Here is a 13,178-nt window from a genome sequence, read left to right as displayed (position 1 = left end):
GAACTTTTTAACAATCTTCTTTTGACCAAGAAATTATCTTGTCGGAAGTATCTTTTAAAAAGCCAACCTGAAAAATGCCAATAATAATACAAAATAACTATGTTTTATGCTACTTCAAAGACGATTTCGTTGCTAGTTATAAAGCATTACTTTAACCAAGTGAGCATGATCGTGTAACTGTAAATAGTCTAATCTTTAATAAAATCAGTTACTGAGTTACTGAACAAAAACATACCTGAACAAGACTTTGCACCAAATAATCTTTGGATTCTTGTTTAGGAAGTACTAATAAAGGAACACTTGTTTTTTTTGATGTTTTTCTTTAACGACTATTTAAAGTTTAACTGTTTGTTTTTTAAATAAAATATTGTGAGACTATTTCTAAAGTTATTTTGGGTTCTATTTTCGGAAATAAAAAGAAATATTTTGTTGCTCAAATTAAAATTATTATTGCGTGGGAAATTGTCATCTGCGCTTTTGGGATTTATCAATTTTCCATGGATGATTGAACATGCAAACGAGCGGATGTTTTGATTTTGTCATTAAGGTTGAATTGAAGGTCAATGGCGATTTGTATCCGGTCATTATCAGAACGATCAATGTCGAGCAGAAATTATGTGTTATCAAATCGCAGTTGTCAACGAACAACAGTTATGTTAATGTGCATGTTCTCAGTTAAAGAGTAAAAATAGTAATGTTATGAATCAGTCAAACTTTACCACTAAAAACAAGGGGGTTTTAATTTGTGCGTACATACCATGTAAGTTTGCTTATCGTGTCAAAACCAAGACTTTTCGAATTTTTAAGTAAGCCACGTGGAGTTAGGGTTTAAAATTCATGCACCACGACAATTTTTTTAAGTTCAGGTTTTCGCATACATATATATTTCATAAGATTGTCTAAAATGTGTTTGTCCTTGAGCTACTAGATTGTGGTGTAACAGTTTGAATATCTTTTTCAGATTATTTTTAAACCTAAAATTTTAACATTTATTCTGAACTCAGAATGAAATGACAACGGGAAAACAGAAAACTGACATGAAAGGTATAAAAGTGGTTTATTTATTTTCATTTAATTATTTTCAATCCTTGATTCTTTGACATGTTGGTAATATGGTTTTCCTCAGTGGTGGGATTCCAATTTTTTGTCCGCTGGCTCCATTACAAAAGTCACATTTTTTAGCTGATTCTGTTGCAAGATCCATTGACACTAACTAGTAATGCTAACCAGTTCGCTGATCTCATAAAATTGAGACGGTTCTATAGAGCCGGTGCAAACCGGCTGAATCCCACCACTGGTTTTCCTCATTGTTTATACCATAAACAAGAAATGGTGCTTCAAACTTATTTAAACTTAAACACGTCTTAGTTTGTGAATACAGGCCCCTTAAACAAGATTTTGTTTAAGGCTGTATTTGCTGAAATGTATCTATGACCTAGGAGTTTCATATTTTGTTGGTTGGTGCAATGTGTTTTTGTCCTATTTAAACCAAAGCCTTGTATCTGTTGTGAAATACAACAGTCTCTGAGATACATTCTCTTTTACCCTGTAGTCTTAACTTTTACCTAGTTACCTGCTTAAAACTGGTCAATTTTAAGGTTGTATGAAACTATGACAGTTCGTAATTTTCCTCATTGTGATTTACACTAGTTAATATGCTTTCTACATTCTTTATGTCCAAGGAGGGTCAATTGTGACAACTTTGGGAGTGCCCATTGTTTTAAATTAAAATAACAAAAAAGTGATTGTTTGCTCATAATTATAGAAAGGGATTTTTTGGTAAATGTTAAATTGGTTGTATGCATGTAAAATATGCATATGTTAGAAAATTGACTAATTACAAATGTGATTTTCAGCTTTCCCTCAAACTGTCATCACAGAAGAGATTCATCAAGCTTTTATGAAGTTGAGTCGTCTCATGACATTGGCAAGGTTTGTTTGAATTGTTTGTTTAAGTAATGCTCAAATAATAACTATATATATTAGTTTGATCAAGTTTAGTTACAAAGCTATGGTGTATGAACTAGCTGTATTTTAAGTATAATGTTGCCTCCGAATTTTGGGAACAGTTGTATTACATATTGTTTTTGTATGTTTGTGTTGATATTTTGTAATGTCTTATGTGGGTTTGTTCCTTCCATTTGGTCCAGCATGTGGATTTAAAATTATGATTCTTGTTAGATATATATCCATGAAATTGTTCTTCTAAATTTTGACTTCATTTGACCCACAGTTCACATCTTAAACATAAAATTAAAGCAGCAATACCTACTAATATATATAACCCAGATTTTTTATTTGTTGTGAATATATATTTGTTTTCTTTGTGGTTTGGTGTCTGTTTTATCTGTTGTCACTTTTTTGGTCAGAATATTTGTTTTTGTGTTCATGGGTTATTTCGACTAGAATCTTTCTAGTCCCTCATTTGATTTAAACGCTGTAGTGTACATGCTATACACTGTGTTCCCTAGGGGCAATGAAGTGATTAATTATGGGTCCCCTTCCCTGAAGGGGACACATATTGATTTTACTCAAATTGTTTTGTTTTTTTTTCTTTTTTTTTCTTCTCCCCAAAGTTTGTCCGACTCGTTTTTCCATCAAATCCTTGATGGATTTGCATGAAATTTACACAGATGGTAGATGTAGTTATGTAGATGTGCATCCCACTTTGTTTTTGTTGATAACCCCAGTATTTACCCCGCTAGCCCCCTAAAATGGGTATTTTTTCCCCAAAGTTTGTCCGACTCGTTTTTCCATCAAATGTTTGATGGATTTGGCTGAAATTTACACAGATGGTAGATGTAGTTATGTAGATGTGCATCCCACTTTGTTTTTGTTGATAACCCCAGTATTTACCCCGCTAGCCCCCTAAAATGGGTATTTTCCCCCGAAGTTTGTCAGACTCGTTTTTCTATCAAATCCTTGATGGATTTGGATGAAATTTACACAGATGGTAGATGTAGTTATGTAGTAGATGTGCTTCCCACTTCGTTTTTGTTGATAACCCCAGTATTTACCCCGCTAGCCCCCTAAAATGGGTGAGTTTTTAAACAGTGTCAGAATTGGCTGAAATTTGGATAGCTTGTAGAGTATGCCATTTATAGATGTCGATTGGTGTGTTCAACCATGTAGCCCCATCATTTACCCCACAAGCCCCTAAAGTGTAAAACGTATTTGTATGTTACTGGGCACCACAAACGAAATATTTCTGTTGCTCAATAGTGTTACAAGGGCAAGCAGTTGTATGTTACTCTTTTATGACTTTGTGGATTGCTTGGTGAACGTTAGTTAGGGGGTTGTTAACAGCCCTATGACATCTGAAACATTAACGGTTGTCGCTCAAAACACCTCTAGTGGTCGAAATTGTAAACATTGGCGGATTGGGCTGAAATTTTGCAGTACTATTGATTGAGTCATTGAGATTTCATATTTTTTTAGTTTGAGTGTCTGACTCCATTAGTTACCCCACTAGTCCCCTACAATGGGTCAGTTTTTTAAACAGTGTCGGGATTAGATAAAATTTGGGGTAGTATGTGGACTATGCTATTTGTAGGTTTCAGTTGATGTGTTTTACCTTTAACCCCAACATTTACTCAACTAGCCCCCTAAAATAAATGAACTTTTAAAAAACATTCTAATTATATGAAATTTTGCAAAGTTTATTAAACATACTCAAATGTTATGTTTTTACATAGTATTATTATTTAAGCCCAGTGCCGATCACTGCGTTTACCTTACAACACCAAACTTTCACATGGTTATCTCTTGAAATGCATTATCTACAACTTTGCATGTGTGGGGACCCATGAGCTTCTGCTTGCAGAAACAACTAAGGTTATAAAAGATAGTGGATGGTATGGGACCCAATATAAAATAAGCATAGGAAATATATCAATGTTTTAAAATAGGTTATAGTGTATATGCAAGGGCAATATGTGCTAAGCCACCCTTCTAGTTGGTTTATGATTTGGAATGATCTCTGCCTCATGCATGAAGCCATGTACCACCTGGCTTTAGGTTAATCAAACAGTCGGTCTGCACTCAAATAAGTGTGTTACATGACAGACTGTATAGTATGGAGATTAAAAGCAAAATAGTGTTGTTGAGTAGGGAGTGAATGAAATAAAATGATACTTCTAAGTACTTGAAAGATTCTGAATAGATCAGGATCTTGTTAGCAAACAAGTCATGAATGGCATATCTTTGAAACTGGGTAAAGGTCGGCTTTGCTTATGCACAGCAAGTAGTAAATGCTTGACGCAACATTTTTGTGAAACACAAATAGTAATGATATGTTGCAAGTATTCTATCTTAAACATGCATGAGTTTCATACTTTATCAGTTGGTGCATTGTGAAGTTTGTTAAATGATTTTCAGGGATGTTCAGAGTAGAATATGAATTTAGGTGTTTATATTAAGTAATTGGAACCAATATAAATGTGTGCTCTGGTCATTGTAAAAATGTGAACACATGTGTTCCTTGATGGCGGTTTTTGCAGTTTATTGGGAAAATTATTTAAACAATGTTGAATTGGACAAATTTGGATAGTTGTAAAATTAGACAGTTTGCAGATTATGCTATTTTGAGATGTCAATTGTTTTGTTTTGAACTGCAGCTCCACTATTTACCTAATCAGCCTTCCAAAAGGAGAGAATTTTTTAACCAAGGCTCGAATTCATTGGAATTTGGTTAATTTGTAGAAGATTCCATTTATAGCTACTAATAGCCGTATCGCAGGTTCCTATTTTACAAACGGCCACCAAATGTCTCAAATTGTTTATAATCTAGTGATTTAAAGAATTTTATGTCTAACCCAAAGATTTTTTATTTTTTTCAAAAAGTTTATGCCTAATCCATAGATTGAACTGAACAGCTTTAATGACTTGTTTCAATTGTTAATGACGCCACTATCTAAATTGTTAAGTTGTTTGTTGCCTGACATTTGGCATTGTTTGCACACAATAGCATACAAAAAGTCTGTCCTGATTGCTACCGAGTGTAGCCCCGAAAAATCTATTTATACCAGTTTTATTGCCTAAAATTAAGTTCAACGCATTACCGCCAACACATATACTTCCATATACAGTTTCGCGGCCGCACTAATTCGTCTCCGAGTACGCATACGGCGGCAGGTTGTAGAGCACTGTGCTTCGGTAACATCACGGCATAGTCTATTGGCATAGGCTTTGGAATTGGGGTTTGCCCGATATCCAGTTTTTAACCCGAGGCCTGACAAATCGTCGATAAAATTGCTGATTTGGCAAATCGGTCTTTCGGCTGTCTCATATGTTCTCAGATACGAACAGCAAACGTCCAAACCTGACGCAGAGATTGTGTTGCAACTAGGCCTACCATTTGTCCATCCCCAAAGAGGAGGACACATTGTTGAAAAGAACATGAAAAAACAGTTTAAGCCGTGCAAAGTGACCGTTCGCAAAATTAGTTGCAGAAATGACAGACTAAAGCACGTTTTACTCGTTTATAAAAGTATCGGTATTTGTAAATGCCACCTAAGTATTGGATGAGTAGCGATGCCACAAATAGCATCAGGTAATACTGTATTATCCGGCTAACTCTAAATAAACAACATGTATTGATTTATGTTATACGACGATTTGAAATTATGACCTGAGCATATTTTTGTGGCAAACGTTTTTTGCCAAAATATTGCGTCTTTTCAAATATAATAGCTACAATCCGTTGAAACTGTTTGTGCGGCGTGAGTGACATGTTGTTGAGTGCATATGCGTTGCAAATTCTTTTTGAGACACGTGTGCGATTGCACCATACCCACGACGATCGCGATAGTGCCTCATAAAATATGCGACTAACGTAATTCGGTCGAGGCTTGACTCGAGCGTGTTTTTCGAGAATATTTCTGTGAATTAATTACAAAAATATAGACCACCTTTAGTTGTGACTACAAACTGCGGTGGCGCACTTTATTGGTCGCGCGACTGTGCGACCGCATTTTTGCACCCCTGTTGTATTATTATTTTTTAATATATGTCACCAAAACTAAGGTAGAAGGTCAATAATCGTTTGTTTCTGCAATGATGTTAAAAGAAGAAAGGCAAAATTTTTAAAAGTTTAGGGCGAAACTTTTTGTAACTTGTCCTTTAGAATCTAAAAATACTGACATCATAACAATACTGTTACTAATTAGCACATACACATACATGGGGCCTGTTCGTTTTTGCTTGCAAAAACAATACATATAGTAAGTCAATTAGTGCATATAGTTCATCATTGAATAGGACAGTATAAAATATGTAAATTGTCAATGTAAATGAAAGCCGCCTTTCTAGTGCAACCAGAAGAATGTTTGTTATGTAGGTGAACTGCTTGTATTAGTTAAATGGCAAATTTGCTAGTGTCATTTACCATTTGACACTGAATTCCATGGGAAGCAAACCAGCCACATTTAGTTTTTTTGTAAAAACTTTTAAAACCAAACCACTTCACTACAGATAATAATGCACCCCACCACATCAAGAACTTTCTTCCATCCCTAATTATTACCCACTGTGGCTTAAACATATTGTGACATCATAACCACCAAGTGAGCTGGATAACATGAATTGTGTCAAATCCCAGTTAAGCAATTTTGTGAGTAAATGTATGTGTTTATCACTGACAATATAAGTGATAATAAGCTATGAACCTTAACACTTGTGTGGTAAAGCCAAGGGGGCCGTGTAAAAATAACAATTTGTGTCACTTAAATATGCCACCTCAGTAAAGACAAAGCACACTAAACAGTGCCTATTGCCCTTCTAATGTGATTATTATTGTTTTTACCATATAAATCAGTGTTTCATAACAGAACGGAACATTATTCTGGAACGAAATAAATAATTTGTGGCTCAAATGGCGAAATAAAAAATATTCGAAATACCGGAATGGAACGAAATACCGCTACTTCTTATTCCGGTATTTCATTCTGGACATTTGACATGAAACAACTGCTAAAAATTTCACGTCGTTAAGCTATAATAAAAATCAAACCTCCTACAATTTACATCCGTTTGACTATCATTGGCAAATGTTATGTGACATAACAACAACCGACAATAATTCTTGTGTGTTGCATCTTTCTTAATTTTTCGCTTAATAGTTGTAAAGACCACAAAGAAACGTTCGTTTGGTAAGACTGAACGACTGAAAAATATCGCTATAAATTTATTTCAATCAGACCAGAACGAAATGAAAATATCGGTCCAGAACGAATCAACGTCATTTGGTTTCGTTCCGTTCAGGTATGAAACACTGGTATAAATCTATCCCTTACCCCAACTATTCCCTTAAAATGAGACCTGATTTTTTTTGAAAAAACATTGTCTATTTAATCCCAAAAAAATAGTAACGGTGTATGTCAATGGGTACATGTGCTAAGCAACCCTTCTAGTTTAGGCAGAAGACCTACACAAGCCTTTGGGTGGCATTTTCCGTTGCTAGTGTTCAGAATTTGTTTTTTTCCAGTGTTTGTAAAGGAGAATCTTGATCCCTAGGGTTAATCAGAATGTATTTGTTTTACGAAACAAATTTGCATTGTAGCCTTACAAATTTTAAGAGACTATATATATATATTGCTACAGTGGTTTCTAACCTGGTTTAAACTTTAGGCCAGGGGTGGGCAACCTTTGTTACTGTAGGGCCAATTATAAATGACAAAATTGGATCGAGGGCCGCACATGTGCATCACACAAAGTGATTTTGCTTTGTTTCTTGCCAAATATGCTTAACTACAAGTAAAATTCGTATTTGATTCTAGCCACATTTTGCCAGATCGCAGAAAACTAGCATCAGGCGCATTAATCAGTTCAAAAATATGTAATAATTGGACTCGTTTGTCAGTACTTTTGAAATCCAAGCATCTCTGCGGGCCGCACAAGCTTTAATGAAGGGCCGCATGCGGCCTGCGGGCTGCAGGTTGCCCACCCCTGCTTCAGGCAGACTTTGGACAACTAGATGATTATGGATCCCCTTCCCTGAAGGGGACACATATTGTTTTTGTCCGTATTTTTCTGTCTAATGCTGGTTTGTGATACACGTTTGGTCAAGCAAGAGTGCTTCAAATTTATTTAAATTTACACAGATGTTAGTTATTTATCCATACCTGATCCTCCTGAAGTTTGACCCCGAATAACCCAAGGGTTCACCCACAGGCCCCCAGAACATATTTTTTAAAAACGGCTAAACTTACCAAAGTACAAGATCTAGGAGTTTCATGCTTTGTTGTTTGCTGAAATGAAAGGTATACTAAAGAATTTTGTAACTTTCTATTGGATTCACTCATTTTTCACTCTTTATATCAGTGTTTCTGAACCTTTTTTGCGCTAGTACCCTTTAAGCTTTCATCAAATTTTCTCGCACCCCCTGTATAAAATGCCCTACAGAAGTAAACAAAATTGCAATTAAACTCAGTGTATTTATAATTGAGGTGTTGAATGCATGCATGAAAACAGTATTGTAAGTAGTACAAAGTAACTTGTTGCGCATTCTTCACAAATATGCCTAAATAGCATATAATTTCACCCTGCATGTCGTACCCCCTGCTTTGCCATTTACCTTTACAACCCATAACATGTGTTCGCTATCAGTCAGATGTAAGTCCCAAGGGAGGAATTCACTGGTTTACGATTAAGGCGGCAGAGTGGGAGTGCTCAGTTTGACGTCCGTAAAGACGTTTTACGAGACAGTCGTTTGGGTGATTAGAAATCAGCTGTTTTTTTTATGCAGCAATGCTGTGTCGTTTTATTGAGTTATCACGCGCATTTTCAGTTTTGGCGAAGATTTTACACCTAAGACGTAATTTAAACTCAATAAACGTACTTCGGTTTCGTTTATGTCAGGCAAAACGTCGTTGATCAACAAAAAATGAAAAAATAAACTTAACTTTTTCGAATGCCGCGATAAATGGTCTTTAAATTCTCATTGTCAGCTTGGTTGTCACAAAACCATGGGTCACTAAAGGTCAACTTGTTGGCATTACAACACAGTTAAGAATTTTTTGTCATAACGTATTTTTTTTATTTTTGACAAATCAATTCAAGAATCAGTACTTAAGTCATGTATAAATTAGGTTAAACCAGGGGTGCACAACCTTTTTGCTAGGACGGTCGCATCGCAGATCTTTATTTCACCAACGGCCGCCATTTGCCTTTTTGTTTTTGTTTCAATATTACTGATGTAAAAAAAATTGGTTTGTATCATATGTATGTACCATCTTATGACACCTAAAAGCCCAGATTAACTTCCAGCCTGGTGCACAGATTAAGCTGCACGGTATGAAGATCTTACATGTTTATGATGTCATAATCTATATTGTGATGTTTGAGGTACCTGTTTTGTTCGCATTGTTTGCAAACAATAGGTGTACAAAAAATCTGATGCACATGTCTGCTGGGCTGGTAATACTCTTTTTAGTATTAGAAAAACTGTTTGGAGCAGTTTAAAAATCAAAATATTTAGCAAAAAAGTTTTATTTACGTCACAGCCGCCAGTACATCCATTTTGTAAAACATGTTCACGGCCCGCACAAACTCGTCTCTCCATCCGCAGGTTGTGCACCGCTGGGCTAAACGGTACTGTTGAACACTAAGGACTGCATGCTGTTAAATACAGTGTCAAAGGGTCATTAAACGGTCATTTTTGTGAAACAAAGTTAGGTGAAAAACAAATTGTTATGTACCGTATGTACTCGCCGATAGGTCGCGCTATTAGTTTTGTGTCAAAAAAGTTTAATTTAGAGTTGACTGGCACATAAGTCGCACTGAAAATCTAGGGATTTAAAAGGCCCTTTTCCTAGCTTTTTTGTATAGATGACTTCCTCTTTTGTTTTGTAGGGCTTAATACTAGTGATGCACCGAACCCGCCTAAAAAGGTTCGGGCCGAAACCGAATATTCGGCCAAGAGGCCGAATAATTTCGGCCGATTCAGGCCGAACCGAAAAATCCCCGTTTCTATAGATGTTTTCAACTGAACCTTGTGTCGTTAATGCGAGTGAAGTGAATTATGACAAATCAAAATTACTTCCACAATGCGGAAGCTTTACTAAACTTGTAATATTTTGCAGACAACGTGGCTCGTATTGTAATAAATACAACAATTAGATGATTTATGACGTTTTGTATTGGTGAAAATGATAGTTTGGGCATTAATTCCATGCAATTAAAAAGTTCGGGCCGAAACCGAAACATCGGAAAACAGCATATTCGGCCGAAATGTTTCGGCCAACCGAAACTTCGGTGCATCACTACTTAATACAATCAAAATATGTTTACATTTTTTCTCAACGAAACTGGAAAATCCAACGCACGCTGAGCGTGTGCGCTCATGAAACTGTCTCGCATTGGTATGTGCGTGCACGAGCGCATGCACCCGTATTCGATAGAACCACAGTGGCAATAGCACATTTCCACTAAAATTCGCGTCTATAACGCACACCCTTAATTCTTTATAGAAAATTAGTATAAAATTTTGCGCGTTATACTCGAATAAATACGTTGTATTCGCCCAATCAGCCAAACCCAGAAAATTAGGACGAAAAGTAGGCTTATTACCTGGAAAATACGGTACTTGCAATAGCCGAAAACTTTCAATTTTGTTCCGACTTGGTGGCGATTTGCACTGATGTTGAGCGGATTGGTCGCACCTCTATTTTTTTGAAAAAAATATAAAGAAAAAATTGTGACCTATCTGCGAGTATGTACGGTATACCTTTGTAGCAAACGATACCTTTGTAGCAAACGACTTAAAAAAATTTCTGTATAGTATAGTAAACTGGTAAATATTGTATAGAATATATAAAATAGAAGTATATCAGAAAGCCACTTTTCTAGTTCTATTTTTAATTTGTAAAAAAATGAGATGCTCTATTTTCATTTCTCATCTAATTCAAAAAACTGAAAAAAATCTAGTTGTCCAAGTCTGTCTTTAGGGCAGGAGTCTCAAACACGCGGCCCTCCAAGGGTTTTTGTGCGGCCCGCGAAGGTACTTTTAGAATTTATGTGTTTTACTCGGTTGGAATACCCTGTAAAACCAGTGAGTTTACACCAGTGTTTTTCAACCTTTTTTGAGCCACGGAACACTTCATGCATTAAAATAATTTTGCGGAACACCAAACGAAATTTTGATGCAATAAAACAACCAGGCTCTGACACTAAAACGCTAAATCGCGGGAACCGCTAAATCGCAAATCACGGAAACGGATGAAAACGCTCATACAAAGCTATTGAAGGTGAGGGGAGGTTTTATGAAAACGAAAATAAAACTAGTATTGTACTTAAATACAATACACGCCCCGCACTGGCTGTTTCTTGATTCATCGTTTTCCGCGCAAACAAATTTGCTGAGCGTCAAAAAACTGGTTGAAACTCGTTTAGGCGGAGACAGGGTTTAAAGGTTATATTATTCTTAAAGCTTACCCAGCTAAATTGCACTAACCGTCAGCAGTTTAGTCGCAATTTAGCTATGTTATAATTAGAGAACGAGTCTTATTATATTAAACCAGTGATTTTGGACCGGTGTTAGACATGAAACATAAGGTAAACCATAGAAGTCTAAAACATTAGAATCCTATATTCAAACCAGCAAGTTTCTCGCGGAACACCTGATGATCTTTCACGGAACACCGGTTGAAAATCACTGGTTTACACGATATAATCATTCTCTGATAGGGGTATTTGCAACGTTTAAATGGCATGATCGAAATAGTCCATCTTTAGAATCAACAATTGCGATTGTTGCATCATTTTTTTCATTGTTGTATCACTGTATGTCATTGTTTTCACACAAAGCATCAAAGCAGAGTTGGCACTTTCATTCTGCTACACTTGTTTGTTATTTATTATGGGTCCCCTTCCCTGAAGGGGTTTTTACTCAAATTGTTTTTGTTTGTTTTTCTTTCTTTTTTCTCCCCAAAGTTTGTCCGACTCGTTTTTCCATCAAATCCTTGATGGATTTGGATGAAATTTACACAGATGGTAGATGTAGTTATGCAGATGTGCATCCCACTTTGTTTTTGTTGATAACCCCATTATTTACCCCGCTAGCCCCCTAAAATGGGTATTTTATCCCCGAAGTTTGTCCGACTCGTTTTTCCATCAAATGTTTGATGGATTGGCTGAAATTTACACAGATGGTAGATATAGTTATGTAGATGTGCATCCCACTTTGTTTTTGTTGATAACCCCAGTATTTATCTCGCTAGCCCCCTAAAATAGGTATTTTCCCCCGAAGTTTGTCAGACTCGTTTTTCAATCAAATGTTGGATGAATTTGGCTGAAATTTACACAGATGGTAGATATAGTTATGTAGATGTGCATCCCACTTTGTTTTTGTTGATAACCCCAGTATTTACCCCGCTAGCCCCCTAAAATGTTTTTTCCACGAAGTTTGTCCGATTCGTTTTTCAATCAAATGTTGGATGAATTTGGCTGAAATTTACACAGATGGTAGATATAGTTATGTAGATGTGCATCCCACTTTGTTTTTGTTGATAACCCCAGTATTTATCTCGCTAGCCCCCTAACATAGGTATTTTCCCCCGAAGTTTGTCCGACTAGTTTTTCCATGAAATGTTGGATGAATTTTGCTGAAATTTACACAGATGGTAGATATAGTTATGCAGATGTGCATCCCACTTTTTTTTTGTTGATAACCCCAGTATTTACCCCGCTAGCCCCCTAAAATGGGTATTTTTCCCCCGAAGTTTGTCCGATTCGTTTTTCAATCAAATGTTGGATGAATTTGGCTGAAATTTACACAGATGGTAGATATAGTTATGTAGATGTGCATCCCACTTTGTTTTTGTTGATAACTCCAGTATTTATCTCGCTAGCCCCCTAACATAGGTATTTTCCCCCGAAGTTTGTCCGACTAGTTTTTCCATGAAATGTTGGATGAATTTTGCTGAAATTTACACAGATGGTAGATATAGTTATGTAGATGTGCATCCCACTTTGTTTTTGTTGATAACCCCAGTATTTACCCCGATAGCCCCCTAAAATGGGTATTTTTTCCCCGAAGTTTGTCCGACTCGTTTTTCCATCAAATGTTGGATGAATTTGGCTGAAATTTACACAGATGGTAGATATAGTTATGTAGATGTGCATCCCACTTTGTTTTTGTTGATAACCCCAGTATTTATCTCGCTAGCCCCCTAAAATGTTTT

The 13,178-nt window shown here is 36.2% G+C and overlaps 2 long non-coding RNA genes across 2 annotated transcripts; one reads left to right on the top strand and one right to left on the bottom strand.

Annotated features, from left to right (window-relative positions):
* Nucleotides 1-967: 967 nt before the first annotated feature.
* On the top strand, nt 968-3,716 carry LOC145233673 (uncharacterized). Its single transcript, XR_013861156.1, has 2 exons — nt 968-1,044; nt 1,857-3,716. It is a non-coding gene; the product is annotated as an uncharacterized LOC145233673 (long non-coding RNA).
* A 5,754-nt stretch (nt 3,717-9,470) lies between these two features.
* Nucleotides 9,471-11,519, bottom strand: LOC145233674 (uncharacterized). The gene is made up of 2 exons (XR_013861157.1): nt 10,567-11,519; nt 9,471-9,615 (listed from the first exon to the last, which is right to left on the bottom strand). It is a non-coding gene; the product is annotated as an uncharacterized LOC145233674 (long non-coding RNA).
* Between the last annotated feature and the right edge of the window lie 1,659 nt (nt 11,520-13,178).

The sequence above is a fragment of the Phallusia mammillata genome, chromosome 6 (genome assembly GCF_965637545.1).
Source record: "Phallusia mammillata chromosome 6, kaPhaMamm4.hap1.1, whole genome shotgun sequence".
Taxonomy (NCBI): domain Eukaryota; kingdom Metazoa; phylum Chordata; class Ascidiacea; order Phlebobranchia; family Ascidiidae; genus Phallusia; species Phallusia mammillata.
Note: the sequence above shows the minus strand (reverse complement) of the source record. Positions and strands in the feature narration are given on the sequence as shown.